This window comes from Chlorocebus sabaeus, chromosome 15 (genome assembly GCF_047675955.1).
Source record: "Chlorocebus sabaeus isolate Y175 chromosome 15, mChlSab1.0.hap1, whole genome shotgun sequence".
Lineage (NCBI taxonomy): Eukaryota > Metazoa > Chordata > Mammalia > Primates > Cercopithecidae > Chlorocebus > Chlorocebus sabaeus.
In genome coordinates, this window is record NC_132918.1 from 36,286,257 (window position 1) to 36,307,710 (window position 21,454).

The following is a 21,454-nucleotide window of genomic DNA, read 5'->3' on the forward strand; positions in this document are numbered from 1 at the left end:
TTGCAGTAAGCTGAGATCATGCCACTGCACTCCAACCTGGGAGACAGAGTGAGACTCCGTCTCAAAAAAAAAAAAAAAAAAAAAAAAAAAAAAAAAAAAAAAAAAGACAAAAAGAAACATTACATAATGATAAAAGGACTAGCCCTACAGGAAAACATTACAATCTTAAATATACATGCACCTAATCCTGGAGCTACCAAATTTATAAAACAGTTTCTATTAAACCTAAGAAATGAGATAGATGGTAACATAATAATAGTGGGGAACTTCAGTATTCCACTGACAGCACTAGACAGGCCATCAAGACAGAAGTCAACAAAGAAACAATGGAATTAAACTATACCCTAGAACAAATGGACTTAACAGATATTTACCTAACATTCTACTCAACAACTGCAGAATATACATTCTATTCAGCACGTGGAACATTCTCCAAGATAGACTGTGTGATAGGCCACAAAACAAGTCTCAACAAATTTAAGAAAACTGAAATTATAGCAAGTATCCTCTCAGATCACAGTGGAATAAAATTGGAAATCAACTCCAGCCTCAAAACCATGCAAATACATAGAAATTAAATAACCTGCTCCTAAATGATTATTGGGTCAATAATGAAGTCAAGAAGAAAATTAAAATTCTTTAAACTGAATGATAATAGTGACAAAACTTATTGAAACCTCGGGGATACAACAAAGGCAGTGCTAAGAGGAAAGTTCATACCTTAAATGCCTACATCAAAAAGTCTGAAAGAGCATAGAAAGACAATCTAAGATCATACCTCAAGGAACTAGAGAAACAAGAACAAACCAAACCCAACCCCAGCAGAAGCAAAGATATAACAAACATCAGAGCAGGACTAAATGAAATGGAAATACACACACAAATACACACACAAAATACAAAAGATAAATTAAACAAAAAGCTGGTTCTTTGAAAAGATAAATAAAATTGATAGACCATTAGCGAGATTAACCAAGGAAATAAGAGAGTAGATCCAAATAAGCTCAATAAGAAATGAAATGGGATATATTACAACCAATACCACAGACATAGAAAAGATCATTCTAGGCTACTATGAACACCTTTAAATGCATAAACTAGAAAATCTAGAGAAGATAGATAAATTTCTGAAAATACACAACCCTCCTAGATTAAACCAGGAAGAATTCGAAACTCTGAACAGACCAGATTTTCAGCAGTGAGATTGAAATTGTAATTTACAAATTGCCAGCAAATAAAAGTCCAAGAATAGATGGATTCACAGCTGAATTCTATCACATATTCAAAAAAGAATTGGTACCAATCCTACTTACACTATTCCACAAGATAGAGAAAGAGGGAATCCTCCCTAAATTATTCTATAAAGCCAGTATTACCCTGATACCCAAACCAGGAAAGGACATAACTGAAAAAGAAAACTACAGACCAATATCCCTGATTAATATAGATACAAAAATCCTTTTAACATACTAGCTAATAGAATCCAACAACATATCAAAAAGATAATCCACTATGATCAAGTGAGTTTATAACAGGGATGCAGGGATACACCACATAAACAGAATTAACTACAAAAATCACACAGTCATCTCAATAGACACAGACAAAGCATTTGACAAAATCCAACATCCCTTTATGAATAAAATCCTCAGCAAAATTGACATAGCAGGGACATGCCTTAATGTCCTAAAAGCCATCTAGGACAAACCCAAAGCCAACATAAAACTGAATGGGGAAAATTAGAAAGTGTTCCCCCTGAAAACTGAAACAAGACAAGGATGCCCATTCTCACCACTTGTATTCAAAATAGCTCTGGAAGTCCTAGTCAGAGCAATCAGATAAGAGAAAGAAATAAAGGTCATCCAAATCGATAAAGAGGAAGTCAAACTGTCATTGTTTTCTGATGATATGATCATATACCTAGAAAATCTTAAAGACTCCTCCGCAAAGCTCCTAGAACTGATAAGTGAATTCAGCAAAGTTTTAGGATACAAAATTAATGTACACAAATCAGTGACTCTGCTACACACCAACAGCGATCAAGCCGAAAATCAAATCAAGAACTCAATTCCTTTTACAATAGCTTCAAAAATAAAATAAAATACTTAGGAATATACATAACAAAGGAGGTAAAAGATCTTCACAAGCAAAACTACAAAACACTGCTGAAAGAAATCATAGTTGACACAAACTAATGGAAACACATCTCATGATCATGAATCAATATTGTGGAAATGACCGTACTGCCAAAAGCAATCTACAAATTCAGTGCAATTTCCATCAAAATACCACCATCATTCTTCTCAGAACTGTAAAAAACAATCTTAAAATTCATATGGAACCAAAAAGGAGCCTGCATAGCCAAAGCAAGACTAAGCAAAAAGAACAAATCTGAAGGCATCACATTACCTGAATTCAAACTATACTGGAAGGCCAGTCACCAAAAACAGCATGGTCCTTGTATAAAGATAAGAACACAGATCAGTGGAAAAGAATAGAGAACCTAGAAATAATGCCAAATACTCAAAGCCAACTGAACTTTGATAAAGCAAATAAAAGCATAAAGTGGGGAAAGGGCACTCCTTTCAACAAATGGTGCTGGGATAATTGGCAAGCCACATGTAGAAGAATGAAACTGGATCCTCATCTCCCACCTTATATAAAACTCAACTCCAGATGAATCAAGGACTTAAATCTAAGACCTGAAACCATAAAAATTCTAGAAGATATCATTGGAAAAACCCCTCTAGACATTGGCTTAGGCAAAGACTTTATGACCAAAAACCCAGAAGCAAACACAACAAAAACAAAGATAAATAGATGGGACTTAATCAATCTAAAAAGTTTCTACACAGTGAAAGAAGCAATCAGCAGAGTAAACAGACAACCCACAGAGTGCGAGAAAATCTTCATAATCTATACATCCAACACAGGACTAATATCCAGAATCCAGGGAACTCAAATAAATCAGCAAGTGAAAAACAACCCCATCCAAAAGTGGGCTAGGTCAGGAGTTTAAGACCGGCCTGACCAATATGGTGAAACACCGTCTCTACTAAAATATAAAAATTAGCTCGGTGTGGTGGCACATGCCTGTAATCCCAGCTACTCGGGGGGCTGAGGCAGGAGAATCACTTGAACCCGGGAGGCTAATGTTGCAGTGAGCCGAGATCTCACCACTGCACTCCAGTCTGGGTGACACAGTGAGATACTATCTCAAAAACAAAACAAAACAAAAGTATACAAATGGCCAAAAAACATGAAAAAATGCTCAACATCACTAATGATCAGAGAAATGCAAATTAAGACCACAATGCCATACCATCTTACTCCTGCAAGAATGGCCATAATAAAAGAAAATTAAAAAATAATAGATGTTGGCAGGGATCTGGTGAAAAGGAAATACTTTTACACTGACGGTGGGAATGTAAGTAGCTCAGCTACTGTGGAAAACAGGGCAAGATTCCTTAAAGAACTAAAAGTAGAACTACATTTTGATCCAACAATCCCACTACTGGGTATCTACCCACAGGAAAATAAGTCATTATATGAAAAAGATACTTGCACACGCATGTTTATAGCAGCACAAATTGCTGTTGCAAAAATATGGAACCAGCCCAAATGCCCATCAATCAATGAGTGGATACATAAACTGTGATATATATATGCACACATATATATATACACACACACACACATATACCATGGAATACTACTCAGCCATATAAAGGAAAAAATCATGGCATTCAGAGAAACCTGGATGGAATCAGAGAACATTATTCTAAATGAAGTAACTCAAGATGGGAAAACCAAACATCGTATGTTCTCATTCATAAGTGGGAGCTAAGCTATTAGGAGGCAAAGGCACCAGAATGATACAATGGACTTTGGGGACTTAGAGGGAAGAGTGGAAGGTGGTGATGGATAAAAGACTACAAATTGGGTACAGGGTATACTACCTGGGTGATGGGTGCATCAAAAGCTCAGAAATCACCACTAAAGAACTTATTCATAACCAAACACACTTGTTCCCCCCAGAACCTAAGGAAATAAAAAATAAATTTATTTTAAATGACATGCAAGATTCCATATCAGTGTGCTTCATTGCCTTCAGACAAAGTCCTGCCATAGCCCAGGTGGTCTCTTGTAATTTTGCCCATATGTTTATTTGACTTTGTTACACTGGTTAGGTTAACATTCCCTAAATGTTTTCCCTCACATCTCTGCATCTTTGTGTACTGTTTAGTTGTAGTTTTCTGTCACTAATATTTCTGTTATGGTTATTTCATCTCCCAAAAACATCCTTTCTATTCCCTCACCAGGAGCAGTTCCAGTCATATTCTGTTTCAGTATTCTCCTTTCAAATTTTCCCCAAACACTGTACCTTAGACATACTCATGTCATTGCACTCAAATCTCTATATTGCAATTATTTGTTCATGTGTTTCCTTCCTCAAAAGACCATAAGTTTCTTGAAGAAAGGGACTATATTTATTATTCAGCTGTAATGGAACATGATTGAAACGCTAAAAACTCCATGTCTAAAAACTGCACATATTGTCAGTTTTGAGAATTTGTGTTTATAGTGTATTCCCTGCAGAATGAAGGTAGCAGGATTAAGTGTAAAATAAATATTTCAGAATATTTAAATACTCTTATTCTGTATTTACTTATGCCTTTTTTGGTAATTCCTTTTGGAAATAAACAAGTTTCTAAAAATACACTCTAGATTTGCAGATGACCCAAAGCTAAGAGCAACTGTTATCATCATGGAACTTATGCTTAGAATTTTAAACAATCTTAATAAGGAGTCATCAAAAACAAAGTTTAGGAAAGACAAGTTTAGAATGACATACTTTGGAATATAAAAGGAATTGCCCAAATGGAAGAAAGAGGAATCATAAGACAGGGATGCATATATACTACCATTTAAAAAAGTATGCATAAGATAGCAATGCATGAACAAGAGTAGAACTTTAGTAGTCAGCCATGTTTTGATAAATTCACCAACATATCTTGATAGCCTACTCCATGCAAAGCATCAGCTAGATACTGATCACTTATGAGCTGATATTGAGGAAGAACCATGCCTGTTTACTCTAAATAGAACAAACAACAATCCTTTACAAAATACTTACAGATGCTGAAAAGGTGAAAATGAATTGGTCAGATGCTGACTTCAGTTTTGCATCCAAATTTGGACTCAGTCGCTTTGAAAGGGACATAAAGAATTTGAAGAAAGTTCAAAAGAAGTAACAGGAAATAGATTAAAATGGTTAATATAATTACCCTCAAAAAAGACCCCCCCTCCCTGCCCCGGCCAAAAAAAAATTGTTGATATTAATTAACTGCAGAAAGGAAGGGTGAAAACTGATTCTAATTGATCCACAATCTTCATCTGAAGCCCACAGGAGCAAATGTCTCAGACTTCAGAAAGCTTCAGATTTTCCAAAGTTCATACCTGTGTATTTACTAGCTTTGTGTTAGTTCAGGCCAGGTCAGATTTTTCCACCAAATAAGTTACCAATTAAATTTCAGCTTTCAGAACTTTTCTTTAATTTGTATTTTACACTTGCCTTTATTTTGTTAATTATGGTGTGAGAGATTTAGGCTGGGGAAGTTTTTAAGTGTTGAAAGGTTTAAGAAGGCTTTTTTACACTTATATGAAAATGAAGTAGTATCAGAGAAACTTTCTTTATTTTAATGTGTTCTTTCAATTCAACATTAAATAAACATGACAAAGAGAAAGTATTATCCACTCACAGTTGCTTTTCATTCTCCCTATATGGCACCATCTCTTCTTCATTCTTGCCTGAAACCAATTTTCAACTTCTTTCTGCCCAATAATGTCCCAACTCTTCTTGAAAAGTCTCCTGGTGATGTACCTCCTTCAAAAAACGGCCCAAATCAGCTCTTCTGGATCTATGAAGTGTAAGTACTTCAGAATTTGCTTCACTCTCTTTCTCTTCCTATTTCATCTGTGTCTTCTTAACTTGGGTATCTGTGTTTTGTATTGCCTCTTCACATTTCCACATTCCTAGAGCAGCTCTTTTCTTGTCAGTGGTCTTGGCCTTTACATGTGCTCATAAAGTAAAATAGTGCATTTTAGGATAACGACTAACCTGTGGTTTTAAAAAACATTCATTTAAGATCTGGGCAGACTGCCTGGCATGGTGGCTCACTCCTGTAATCCCAGCACTTTGGGAGGCCGAGGCGGGCAGACCACGAGGTCAGGAGTTCGAGACCAGCCTGACCAATATGGTGAAACCCTGTCTCTACTAAAAATACAAAAATTAGCTGGTCGTGGTGGTGCGTGACTGTAGAACCAGTTACTCGAGAGGCTGTGGCAGAAGAATCGCTTGAGCCGGGAGGTGGAGGTTGCAGTGAGCTGATATCACATCACTGTACTCCAGCCTCAGAGAAAGAGCGAGACTCTATCTCACAAAGAAAAAAAAAAAAAAAAGAAAGAAAAAAAGATTGGGGCAGACTTTGAAATCATAACATTTAAAGTTCACCTGAAAAATTAAATTTTTCTTTCTTCAGATTCACAAAAAAAAAGTTTCTGAGATTCTAAACAAGTAAATGAATTAACAAGTCATCTGCATGGCTTTCATGAAGCTTTTAAAATGTAGCTTATAGTAAAATGCTAATTTATACATTATATTTACTTATAACATCTATAATAATAGCTTTGACAGGCTTTTAGACATATTTTGTTTTTACACAAATCCAGGTGTTAGCTTTATTAAATCAAGTGAAAAACAGATGTTTAAAAGTGTTTTTAAGATTGCATAGCTTCACTTACTTTATATCAACCATAGATTATGCTAAACATGAAAGAAAATTTAATTTAATCCAATAAATATTCCATTTCTCTTGTTTAATCCCAGTCATACTATATTTCATTTTTTTACAATGTACTGTGAACCTTTTAGAATGTAATATGCAGTGTAAGTGGTATGCAAATTTAGCCACTATCCTTTTTCATCTTTTTCATTTTTCCATTCCTTGCTATAGTACCTTCCACTTTCTTGCCAAAAAAAAAAAAAAAAAAAGCCTTCAGTGTTAACCAGAAGAACCAGCGTTTTGCTTCTCTCTTAAGAAAATGAAGAAGTGTTCTAACATTTTCCCCAAGAAATGAGACTTGTAGTAATGCTGTTTTCATAAATATTTCTTGGTTTCTGTGACTTTTTTGTTCCAAATAATTTTGCATTATTTATTAAGCATTTGAAAATTCATTTCTTTGCAAACAGAGGGAATGATAAGCCTCTCAAATGTGCTACATTAGAGGCAGATGGTCAAAGGCAATGGCTGGAAAGGCATATTGATGTTATCTCATTTAGCAGAAAAACAACAGATGGTTTTCCAAAGGATATACAGGGAGCTTACAAAACCAGTTTTTACTGTGTTGGTAAAAAAAATCAGGAAGTCTATAGCTAGATGGCAACATACACTTATGTCCTTGTATGTCTTCAAAGTTTCTTCTTCTCTGGAAAAACAATAATCATGTTTGGCTATTTTATGAAAGCTGTAGGTGTCAGCATGATGTATGTGGGAAAAGAATGAACAACAATGAGAGATTCAAAATGCTCTCTAGGGAGCAGTTGTCTGAAGGAGCAGGATGCTCCTTTTTTAGTGAAATTCTTTCCAAGAAGTCATGAAGCTAACTGATTAATTTATTTCAGATTTTTTCCAACAACAGAAAGTTGAATATTTCATTCATTTGCTACCACAGTCTTATATTCAGCAAATCCATTTGACTTTTGAAAATTCTACAACCAATTCCAAAATTCTCAGTTTTTTTCTAATATTGTGGTAGGCTTTGAAATAGAGTAATCATTCATATTCAGACATTCAAATTACCCATCATAAAAAAACTGATCGATTTTATTCTCTTTAATTGGCCTGTTCATGTACAGTAATGGAAAAATCCAGAGTTAGGAATCTTCAGTGACTTATCCTGTGACTGTGATAGTGATGGTGGCAGAGGAGAAACTGTCATTTGAAATTTATTTGGAGTGAGGAGTTCCAAGAACTAGGAAGTTCAGTTTCTGATGAGCAATTTTCTATAGGCAATACAACACAAATGAGAGTGGTTTTAACATGATTATGAATGAGGCATGTATATACAAAATACTTCATTTGTAAAACATGACTTTATTAGATGTGAGCAATCGAAAAAGAATAAAAAGTTATAGACGATGCTTCATTTAGTCCTAATCTGAATTTACATGTCATTACTCTCTCCTTGCTCACTCAACCTACAGACATTTCAAAAGAAGTCTTGCTCCTTTATTTTATTTTATTTTATTTTATTTTATTTTATTTTATTTTATTTTTGTCAGGCCTTTGCCTCAAGTTTATCTTCTCAGTGAGGACTTCTAGGACTTCTCTATCTAATATTGCAACATCTCTCATTCCCAACATGATGTATGAATGGGAGCCTGGTGGAGTCATTATGGATATAGAAGAATAAAGGAATGAACTCTGTTCTGAATGCATTAAAATAGAAATGTTCTAAAGGGAGATAGTAAAATGAATCTGTATCTCTCTTTGCTGCACTTACTTCAAGAATGAAGCCTGTTCTTGGTAGGTTGCCTATGTTTCAGGAAATGTAATCACTCAGAAGGATGTACAGTGATTGTGAAGGGCCGCAGAAGGGGCCTGCAGAGGGACCTCAACTACACCAATGTAGAGCTCAGGCTCCTTGAGAGGAGAGCTAAGAGGCTCTAGGCTGATAAATGATGGAGAAGTAGAAAGGAGCTGGCTACCATTTGCACTATCTGTAGTCATGTATGGAGCGTAACAAAGGGTGTTACCCTGGGCTTTTGTTAAAAAACAAGGTTTGTGTATGCTCACATCCCCATCAAGGTTGTTACTCAGGAAAATGGTCTCTTGATGAAATCTGAAATTTCTTTGGTAAAAAAAAAAATATATCTGCTTGTTTCAACTGAGGTCAAGCATTGCCTGTTCAATATCTCAAGCCCAGAAAAGTGAGTTAATTCCCAAAGAAAATGACAAGAATTTGTATCAAATTCAGCTGCTTGGATTCAGCAAACCATAACAGTCAAAAGCAAGGATATCAGAAAATTTTTGTATGGTGTTAATGTATCTGAAAAAAAGCCCAATGATTCCTAAGACCTATTAGTGATATTTTAAATATGCGATAACAGCTCTCTATTGGAAAATAGGGAAAAAGAAATCTATAGCATAGGAAAGATATTAATTTTAATTGGGTACTTTTAGCAGTCCTTAAAAGTAATATGGATATCAAGACTTGTGCTTCAGGGCATGATGAAATAAGTATTCATGGCAACTAGAAAACTCAGGTAAACTACAAAATAATTTTTTTAAGGGTATCAGTTAGCTGCTGAAGCAAAATGGCATGGAGGAACTGGAATTCCAGGGGAAAAAATGGGAGTAATTTCAGAGGTACACTGAGGAGCTATATAGTTTCCTTTTGCTCTGAGGACATTTGCAGATTTTGGCTAAAATGAATTGAAAGCTGAAATATGAGCTTGGTTACAACAGAGAACTGCTGCTACAGCACAGATAAATAATCACGGTTTTGGCAGCTATGTGGGTTAAAATAGCAAAATCGGAGACCCAAGAGACCTCAAACATAGTCAGTCTCCATCTCAAAAATTTACTATATTCTGAAGATATGTAGAGCCAAAGTCTAAATAACTTAGTCAAATAATGCTGAAAAGCAGAATGGAAATTTCATTTTTCTTAGTACTCAAGAGACAGAAGATTCACTAAATTCTCAATCAAAAGCCTATGGAAGGTCACACCATGGGAGCAGATAGAAATCATAAGTATACTGAGCCTTACCAAAACTGCATTCCAGCCTGAGCGTAGTCTATGTCTGAATGAAGATGATCAGTTCCCCATTCTAGTTTCATAGCAGTTGAAAGGATAGATCCTTGTTGATAGAAGATACCTTATGGTGAAAAATTTGACTCTACAGTTTCTTTTTTGGCACAATATGTACATTCAATCAATTACTAGACTTGCCAAGATATAGAACAAACCAACCAACAACCAAGGAAGTGAAAAAAATAGAAACAGAGACAGATTCATAAGTGATATAGATATTGGAGTTAGCAGACAAAAACTTAAAAAATAGTTTTGATTAATATGCTCAAGAAAATATTATAAAATATGGACAAACCTAGTAAAATTATGAAGAATACAAATACAGAATTTGAAACTAAAAAAGAATCAAAGTGACATTCTAAAACTAAAAATACACTATCTGGGGGAAAAATTAAATGAATATATTTACCAGAATATCAGGCATAGAATAAGACAGCTTTGATGAACTGTAAGATGGGTCAATAGAAAATGTCCAGACTGAAATACTGAGGAAGTAAATGAGAAAAGGGCTTAGGAATATGTGAAAGACCAATAGTGTCAAAACATAATTAAAAGTTCTAATACTCATGCAGTTGGATTTTTAGAAGAAAAAGATTCAGGGAACTGCTGTCTTAAAAGCAAAGATTTGAGATTCCATAAATGTTTTTAAGAGATAATGGCTCTACAATGATAAAAATTTATTAACCCACAGAGTTAAGAAGTAAAGACAATCCAAATTAGTATCAATAGAAAGAAATGCTATCTGGCCATTATAGTATTTCTGTTCAAACCTATGTAGAAGAGAATTTTTAAAGTAGTTAAGAAGAAAATGACACATTAACTTTGAAAGCGGAGCCATTACACTTACAGCTGATTTCTCAAGAAAAGAAAATCCAAAGACAATGAAATGATGTCTGAAATGTTGGAAGAAAAAAAACCCTGCCAATGTAGAACGCCATATGTAAAAATCATACTCTTCAAAAATGAAGGTGACTGGCCAGGTGTGGTGGCTTATGCCTGTAATCCCAGCACTCTGGGAGGCAGATCACCTGAGGTCATGAGTTCGAGACCAGCCTGGTCAACATGGTGAAACCCCAACTCTATTAAAATACAAAAAATTAGCTGGTCGTGGTGGCGGGCGCCTGTAGTCCCAGCTACTCGGGAGGCTGATGCAGGGGAATCTCTTGAACTCGGGAGGCGGAGGTTGCAGTGAGCCAAGACTGTGCCACTGCACTCCAGCCTGGCGACAGAGAGACTCCGTTTAAAAAAAAAAAGAAGAAGAAGAAGAAGAAGGTGACTGAGAGGTTTTCAACAAAAACTGAGTTAACTCCCAGTAAGCCTGCTTTAAAATGTATATATTAAATAAAATTTCTTTTTTGTCTTTTATTTTTATTTTTATTTTGCTTTAAGTTCCGGGATACATGTGCAGAATGTGCAGGTTTGTTACATAGGAATACATATGCCTTGGCGGCGGTATACATATGCCATGGTGCTGCACCTATCAACCCTTCATCTAGGTTTTAAGCCCCACATGCATTAGATATTTGTCCTAATGCTCTCCCTCCCCTTACCTCCCACCCCCAGAAAGTCTCCAGTGTGTGATGTTCCCCTCCCTGTGTCCATGTGTTCTCATTGCTCAACCTCCACTTATGAGTGAGAACATGTCGTGTTTGGTTTTCTGTTCCTCTGTGAGTTTGCTGAGAATGGTGGCTTCCAGCTTCATCCATGTGCCTGCAAAGGACATGATTTCATTTCTTTAATGGCTGCATAGTATTCTATGGTGTGTATGTGCCACATTTGCTTTTCTTTCTTTCTTTCTTTTTTTTTTTTTTTTTTTTTTTTGTTGAGACGCTCTGTCACCCAGGCTGGAGTGCAGTGGCACGATCTCGGCTCACTGCAAGCTCCGCCTCCCAGGTTCACGTCATTCTCCTACCTCACCCTCCGGAGTAGCTGGGACTACAGGCGCCCACCACCACGCCCAGCTAATTTTTTGTATTTTTAGTAGAGACAGGGTTTCACAGTGTTAGCGAGGATGTATATGTGCCACATTTTCTTTATTCAGTCTATCATTGATGGGGGTTTCTTTTGACAAAAGAAAATGAAACAGGAAAACATGGAAAAGAATGAAGAGTATTAGAAAGGATGAATCTGGATAAATATAAATAAATGTTGATTGTATAAAATAATACTAGTAGCATCTTGGGAAATTTAAAATATGTAGAGAAGTAAAATTGGCAATGATTACTTAAAAAGTGGGCAATGATATATGAAGTTAGGGTTTTCTAAGATTCTAGCATTAATATAGAAGTGATCATTTGTATTAGACAATTATATGAAGAATGCATGCTGTAATCCTAGAGCACAAACATAAAAAGAGTAGTAAAACAATGTGTAACTAACTAATGTAGAATAAAAAATGGAAGAATAAAAATTTGCTTTGTCCAAGTGAAGGCAAGGGATTAAAAAAACCAAAACGTGAACATTTTAGTCAAAAAAAAAAAAAATTGTATAATAGTAGACCTGGGCCCAACTCTATCAGTAATATTAAATATAAATGGACTGAGTGTCACAAGGTAAATACAAAGATTATTGGATTAGATTAAAAATACTTACATGATACAGAAAACACATGTTAAATATAAAAACAGAAAAAAGTGTAAGTAAAGCAGTAAAAAAGATAATTTCCTACAAACACTAACCAAAAGAAAACTCATATATCTATACTAATATTCAGACAAAGCAGTCTTTAAGGGAGTCTTTATCTCTTTCCTAGAGATAAAGAATGATACTTCACAAAGAGGTTAATATAACCAGAAGATACCAAATTTAAATCTATATGCATCCAACAGCATGAATTCAAAATGTATAAAATATAATTAACAAACAGAAAAGAGAAGTAGACAAATTCATAGTAACAATGGAGACTTTAACACACCTCTTACAATATCTGATAGAAAATGTTTTAAAGTAAGTACACAGAAGACATAAACATAATTAAACCTTACTTAATTGGCACATATAGAATGCTACATCAAACAATGACAGATGTAACATTCTTTTTACGTACACATTGTATAACATTGTTCTTCTGCTCTGGATTGGTCATGGTTCTCCACAGAAACAAAACTAATAGTGTATATATATATATAAAGATATTTATCACTAAGAATTGGCTCACACAATTATATAGGCTGTCACACCTAAAATCCATAGAGCTGAAGTCCCAGTTCAAGTACAAGGCTGGAAACTGCTGTAGAATCAGGAAGAGCTGATACTCCAGTTCAAAGGCTGTTAGGCAGGAGAACTGTCTTCTACTCAAGGAAGAGTCAGTCTTTTGTTCTATTCAGGGCTTCGGTTGATTGGCTGCAACCCACCACCCTGAGGAGAGCAATCTGCTTTACTCCATCAATGTCCACTTATTTAAACGTTAATGCCATTCAAAAGCACCCTCACAGAAACACGAAGAAAAATGTTTGACTGAATATCTGGGTACCACATGGCCCAGTCAGATTGACACATAATATTGACCATCATATGCCCATGATAAAGAAATGTTCCCTGCATTCAGACCACAATGGGATCAAGCTAGGAATCAGAAAAAAGTAGAAGAGAGCACAAATTATCAATAATATAAAAGAAAATGCTACTTAACTGCAGACTAAAGACATGAAAAAGATAAAAATCTGATTATTCTAATGAAATAAACAAATTTCTAAAAACACACAACTTGCCAAACTCGACAACAAAGACATAGGAAATTTGAATAGTGGATATCTATTAAAGAAACTAAATTTGCTGTAAGTTTCTCACAAAGAAAATCCTAGACAACTTAACCAGTGAATAATCTTCCAAGCATGAAAAGAGAAATAAGAGTAGTATTACACAAAACCTTCTAGATAACTAAAACAGAAAGAAAATTTCACAACCATTTTTATGAGGCCAACATAACCTTGATTCTAGAACCAGACAAAAATATTATAAGAATTACCACCCTCAAGAGATGCAGGGCTTAGAGGAATTAGAAATAAAAATGGAGGTGAGTGGCCAGCCACAGGGGCTCATGCCTGTAATCCTAGCATTTTGGGAGGCCAAGGGGGGGAGGATCATCTGAGGTCGGAAGTTCGAGGCCAGCCTCGCCAACATGGCGGAAACCTCGTCTCTACTAAAAATACAAAATTAGCTGGGTGTGGTGGCGCATATCTGTAACCCCAGCTACTTGGGAAGCTGAGGCGGGAGAATCGCTTGAACCCAGGAAGCAGAGGTTGCAGTGAGCAGAGATTGTGCCATTGCACACCAGCCTGGGCAACAAGAGCAAAACCCCCCCCCCCCCAAAAAAAAATGGTGGTGAGTATGGCAGAAGCAAATAAGAAAAGGGAGCAAAGGTAAGATTAGAGGGAAATAGCGGCCAGTCATGTAGGACCCTACAGACCAGGGGAAGGGAGGATTTGGAAATTTATTTAGAAGCAATAGGTATTGATTTACTCAAATTAATATGTTTAACCTAATTACCAGATTTCAAATCATAATTTATCAATTTATTTGTTACTGAATCCTTAAAATTTTTAAGAAACTATGCTTAAATAACTTTTTAATAAATAAAAATATAATGCAACATTGAATATTTTTATTTGTATATCATACTATGACAAATTTTCATAATATTTGTTTTGCTATAAAAAAGTTGTGATTTTTAAAGGCACTTTAAGTTGGATTATTAAAAAACGTTGCAATCATCTCACTGTTGATCTAATGTTATTGACTGATTTCTCCCCTCTGGCAGTGTGAGTTAAAAAGACGTTCAGAAAAGTTTTCTTCTTTCCTGCTCTCAACTTCGTAACCCCTGTCTTTGCTCTTCCCTACCTCTTTTCTTCCTTCTTTCATGGAATACAACTTTGAGGTCAATATACAGCCAAAAATATCAAAGGAGCTTCCCTTATCTCTCAAGTATACTCCGACTAAAATTTTTAACAACTCACACAAGAAAAACTTGTATCATCTAACTCATTAATACAAAATATCAAAATATGGCTCTAAGAAAAATTCTGAAACTTTGAGCTATTTTGGGAAAAACTCTGGACAATTTTTTTATTGCACCTGACTGCAAAAGTATTTTCTTTTTTATGAAACTGCTAAAATCAAAGCCATGGTTGCCATCAATGTGATATTCTCAGCAGAGTTTGTGCTAAAGTAACAAGTAAACCCTGAAATCTCTGCTTCGTAATACAGTTAAAAGTTTATCACTTGCCTTCACAATATATGGTGCAGGTTAAGAGGATCTTCTAGGTGACTTCTAAGTGACTCCTAGGGTCACTACTAGGTGATCTTCCTGAGATGACCTAAAGATTTAGGCTTCTTCTATCTGTGTCTATTGTCTTGGAGTCTTTGCTCCTGACCATGTGGACAAATGAGAATGCGAAAGATCATAGGGACCTGCCAGAATCCCAGCAATATACATCTCTTCCACTCACATTACTTGCCCAGCTAATTATATGGTCCCATTTAATGCACATGGTCTGGCCAATGTCTTCCCATGTGCCCACAGAGAAAGAGGAATTAAACAAAATCGCTTGGTGATCACATAGCATTGTACTACCATAAGCTGAAATGCATATTTGATGAATAGCTCACAGGCATGTAAGTTAATATTGAAGGCCACACAAATAAGGTATCTGTTCTTTTTCAAAAAATGTGTCATGTCATTGTAGTAGTGGGATAGGAGAGTTCCTCGGATCCCTTTGCAGGACTTGTGATGGGGTGTGGCTCACTTAGACACCTTGCAGGAGGGGGAGCATGCAGGCAAGTAGGTGCTGGGGCCAGGACGAATGCTTTTGGGCTCCAGTTCCGTGGTAGCATCTAGGGTTGTTTTACAATTAACACTCTTTTAGAAGTTGCTGTCCACAGACAGTTAAGTGTTAACCAGCACACTTAACTGTCTGGTTAACAGTTAAGTGTGGAGAGTCAGGGTGACAGGTTTTTTTTTTTTTTTTTTTTTTCACACCCTGCCCTGTCAGTACCAAGGTCCTTGTTTGGCATCCAGGAAGAATCAGGCCACAGGGACTTGAGGGATGGTGAACGCGAAGGTTTTATTGAGCGACGGAGTTGGCTCTCAGCGGGACGGGAAACTGGAAAGGGCGTGGAGTGGGCAGATAATCTTACCCTAGAGTTTGGCCTTCTGACCATCCTGTTGCCTCTTTAACATTCAGACACTTCTCTCTCCTTCTCTGCTGTACCACTCTGCTCCTCTGCCACTGGAGTTTGGGGGTTTTATGGGTACAGGATGGGGGGCTTGGCAGGCCAGGAAGGTTTTGGAAAAAGTCACATTCGAGTGGGAAAACAAGGATGTAAAATTTTCATTTAGGGCGGTGGACTCAAGTTTGTGAGTGGGGCCTTTGCTGGGGAACTGGCCTCTTCTACCCAGTATTTCCCTGCCGCTTGTCCATACCAGTAGGAGACAGAGTAAAGGAAGTTACAATAAGAAAACTATTCTTTATTATCATTGATAAATTGTTGGCCATTTATAACCACAGGTAAACTGAAATAAACAATAATGCATGATTTATTTTGCCTCTAGCTTAAACACACATCAAAACTCCAGTTCTTAAAGGCCTTTTTCATCTCTGGGAGTATCCCAGGCTGATTTGGAAAATAAGAGAAACCTTGAATAAATATACAATGATCCACCGTCTTTTTCAGAAACAATGCCCACATTGACTTTATTTAGTAGCAAGTTACAGAGGCCTATACTTCAAAATAACCATTTCTTCCAGCTACATTTTAAGTAACTATATAATATGTTAAATATATATAAAATATATGATAGATATTAAATATTAAGAGTTTACCTGCTGCCTTCACAATATATGGTGCAGGTCAAGGGGGATCTTCTAGGTGACTCCCAGGATCACTTCTACGTAATCTTCCTGAGATGACCTAAAGAATTAAGCTTCTTCTGTCTGTGTCTACTGTCTTGGAGTCTTTGCTTCTGACCATGTGGACAAATGAGAATGAGAAAGATCATGAGAAAGATCATAATAATTAAATATCTATTATATATAATTTAAGTACCTATTATATATAAAATATAGATATAATAGATATATATAATATTAAATATCTATTATATATAAATTAATTATATATTACATGTATTTAAACATATATTTCAGGGAATTAAATAAAACTTTAATCTGCTATAGTGCTAGAAGATAAAAAGCTGTAATCACTATGGCTAAAACAAACAAACAAAAACAACAACAACCAAATGGTAAAACTAGAGCTAATGCCTGTCAAAACAATAACTTAATAGCAGGAAGTTAGCATGCAAAAAGTTAATTATCTTATGAAAAACTACTTTCTCTCTGCCTGCAGCGAGGGATGTCTGGATCAGAAACTCAAAGCACTAATTGCCTGAGTTTAGAAACTCCTGGGATTTATATGTTAGAAGGTCAAAATACCAGTATAGGTAAATGAAGGCTCGTTAGCATGAACTAGCAATTGGGTTGTGGTACTGCAGATAGTGTGTATTAAATGAAAGGATTTAAAGAGAAAATAACCCAAGGGAATGGTGAGCTAAAAACTGGTGGCAAGAGGAAGACTTAGAACAAGGCAATCATTAAAAGTCCTTTGGAATTAACTTCATTAAAACAGTTAATAATTCTCCCTTACAACAAGCTTCAAAGTTGCATGCAATTTTTTTTGGTTTGGGTTCTCCTTCAGAGACAATAGTTTACTGCTGACTTTGTATATATATCCAATATGCAATTTTCCAGATATATACAGGGAAGGTTGTTGGAGACAAAGGAAGAAGACTGTAAACAGAGATCTTGCAGAATGTTTTCCTTTCTGTTCTTGACCCTTAATACATTTCTACTGAAACTTAGAACTGGTTTTCTTACACATCACTCTCCTGTGTTGTTTTCTTTCTCTCCAGTATGCTCTATTTCTGAACAATGTGGAGCAAGTCCAGTAACTGCTCTATCCTTCTCAACTGCCCAGTCCCAGAGGAAATAGAGTCAAGTTACAGGTCCCTGGGAAACAACATCTTCTTTAGAATTAGGAGGCAGAGGGGCGATGTTAGTGCAGAGCACTTCTGTTTTAAAGTATTAACAATCAGTGCCTTTTAAAATTCAAATTATATTTTTAATTTATCTATTATTGTAAGAGTAATATACTCATAAAAAATTTTTTTAAAATGTTGGGCTTAGTGACTCATGCCTGTAATCTCAGCACTTTGAGAGGCTGTGGCAGGTGGATCACTTGAGCTCAGGAGTTTGAGACCAGCCTGGGCAACATAGTGAGACCCCATGTCTACTAAAAATATAAAAATTACCTGGATGTGGTGATATGTGCCTGCAGTACCAGATACTTGGGAGGCTGAGTCACAAGAATTGTTTGCACCCAGGAGATGGAGGTTGCAGTGAGCTGAGATGGTGCCACTACACTCCAGACTGGGCAACAGAGCGAGACTTAGCCTTGAAAACAAACAAACAAACAAATATAGACCAAAACCAAATATAATTTGTCAAATCAAATCTATAAAACAAATCTAGAAAGAATTAGTAATCCTTCCCTGCCTTCTCATCCAATCTAAAGAATTTGATATAAAGTCTCTTTCCATAGATAACTGCTTATATGTATGTATGTGCAGCATATATATGTATATCTATGCACTAATAAGTTGAGGCGTAATTTACATACAATAAAATATACACATTTTAAGTTTTTCATGTAATGAGCTTTGACAAATGTATATGATACAAATAGGAGACAGGGAAATACTGGATAAAAGAAAGTAGTTCCCTGGCAAGGTCTCACCCTAAATGAGAACAGGAATTTCTGTTTTTGTGGCCCAAAAGCTGCCTTTTGGCCTGCCACACCCCGCTATCCTGTACCCATATAAACCCCAAACCCCCAGCTCCATAAGGAGATGAACAGAAGAGCAGAAGAAGAGCAGAACGGCATGGCAGAGAAAAGAGAAGGAGTGTCTGAACACGGAGAGGAGTTCGGCTGGGGTCAGTCAGAGATGAGATTGGCTGCTGGATGGCCAAACTCCAGGGCAAGATCATCTTCCCACTCCATTCCCTCTCCAGCTCCCAACCATCCTGCTGAGAGCCACTTCCACCACTCAATAAAACCCCCACATTCATCCTTCAAGTCTGTGTGTGGCCTGATTTTTCCTGGACACTGGACAAGAGCTCGAGATACAGAAAGCTGTCACACTAGCCCTGTGCCCTTGTAAAAGGGCAGAGGGTCTACTGAGCTGTTTAACACTTAAGTTGTCTGTGGATGGCAAAGCTAAAAGAACACACTGTTACACGCACCCACTTCGGCTTCAGGAGTCGCAAACACCCACCCCTGGATGCTGCCATGGGGCCGAAGCCCAGGGGCACTCACCTTGGCTCCTGCACCTGCCTGTCTATGTGCTCTCCCTCCTGTAAGAGCTTTGAGTGCACAGCCTGGCAACAGCCCTGTCACATCTCCTGCAAGGGGCATCAGGGAACACTTCTGCTTCATATACACATGAGTAATCATCACCCCAGTGAAGATATAAGTTCTATCTCTTACCCAAGGCCCCTTTCCAGCCAATTCTAACAGCCACTTCTCCCCCACCAAGGTAACTACCACTCTAATTTCAAACATTATAAATTAGTTTTGCCTTTTCTTAAGTTTTATATACTTTTTGTGTATGATTTCCTTTGCTCAATATAATGCTTTTGGGTTTCCTTTCTATTATCACATTGTTTCTTGTATTGGTCAAGTAATACAAAACAATTCCATTTTGTATGGATACGTCATTTTAAACCTCTTTTACTCCAAGACTACAACTTTATTTGTTTATAATAGCTTTTCTGCAATCTTTTAACTAGGTTGAATGCATTTTACAAATACACCAATGTCTTTTTACTCCCAAAAGAAATTATGAAATCCCCCACCAAGGCCTGTGGGTTCTGCAGGACTGGCTCCTATTTCCCTCCACCTTTATCTCTTTTTTTTTCCCTGGATTGCGATGCTTCTTCCCTACTGGCCTTCATTTTTCTTATTGACTCTTCTAAGCTCCTTCCCTCTTCATGGAAGGTGACTTGTTTTTTTCTCTGGCTGGAAACCTCTTTCCTCAGTTCCTTGCTTGCCTAGGTTTTTACAATCTGTATTAGTCTGTTCTCATGCTGCTAATAAAGACATACCTGAGGCTGGGTAATTTATAAAGGAAAGAGGTTTAATGGACTCACAATTCCACATGGCGTGGGAGGCCTCACAATCATGGCAGAAGGCAAAGGAGATGAAAAAGCATGTCTTCCATGGAGGCAGGCAAGAGAGCTTGTGCAGAACTCCCATTTATAAAACTATCAGTTCCCATGAAACTTATTTACTACCACAAGAACAGTATGGGGGAAACTATCCCCATGATTCAGTTATCTCCACCCAACACAGTCCTTGACATGTGGGAATTATCACAATTCAAGGTGAGATTTGGGTGGGGACACAGTCAAACCATATCGTCATCCTTCAAGTTTCTGCTCAAGTATCAGCTTCTCAGAAAACATCACCCTCGCCTTCCAATTCAAAGTGACCCGCATCTTGACACATTGTTTGTTAATAGTACTCACCAGAATGCAATCTTTGATGAGCATGCTCATCTTAGTTTACTCGATCACCATTTACTATCCCCTAGCACTTAGCACTATGCCTGGAGCAGAGCAGGCAGTGAAGAAATTGAAATGATACAAGCACCACTGCCCAAATGACTAGTGTTTCCATCTAACATTGAAACATAATGATCAGCTCTCACACAAATTTAAATATTAATAGATCAGGAGAAAAGCAAATTCAGGAGAAATGATAGTAGAGGCATTTCACCTTTATTGAGACCTCATTTTTAGAAGAAAAAAAAATCCACACTTAATTTAAAAATCTATCCTCTTATGTATAACCTCCAGCATTATGTTTCAAAATGAGAATGCTTCACTGTAGCTACATATTCATTGAACATAAGCTCTACTTTTCTTTCCATTTCTAAATGTGCAGTAGTGTTTCAATTAAGGGTAATATCTTTCATTAGTGGCCTTTGAGAAAATCCCATTAATTAAAAATGAGAAACAAATAGGTGACATTTACAAGGACACCACTACTCCAAAGCACATATGCCTGCCCATATGAAAAGAGAACTATTTAAAGTCTCACAGTGTGGTGTTACTAATGGTCCTCAGCTGAGTAATCTTCTGAAAAGTACAATTTTGATTGGACTATAATTTACTTTTCTGTAGGTAATGGACACAGGGTCAACTCATCAGAGATTACAGGAGAAGGGACGTAGGGGGAGAGTGATGGAGAAAGCAGCTGTTGGTAAAGTATAAGAAATGAGAAATAAAACCTGAAAAAAATTCTTCAGTTAACACACATAAACGCAGCAAAAATACAGTCTTTGGAGCCATAGTTTGAATTCACGGCTGTTTGTAGGGGAAATTTTGCAAAGGCTAGTAGGCAAGTCAAATAATTTAACAGCTAATATAGCCAGTGAACTTTGCATACTATGAAGCTAAAATAGTTCCATAATACTGTGGCAACATCTTTGGCGACTATTCCCAGACAAAAACAATTAA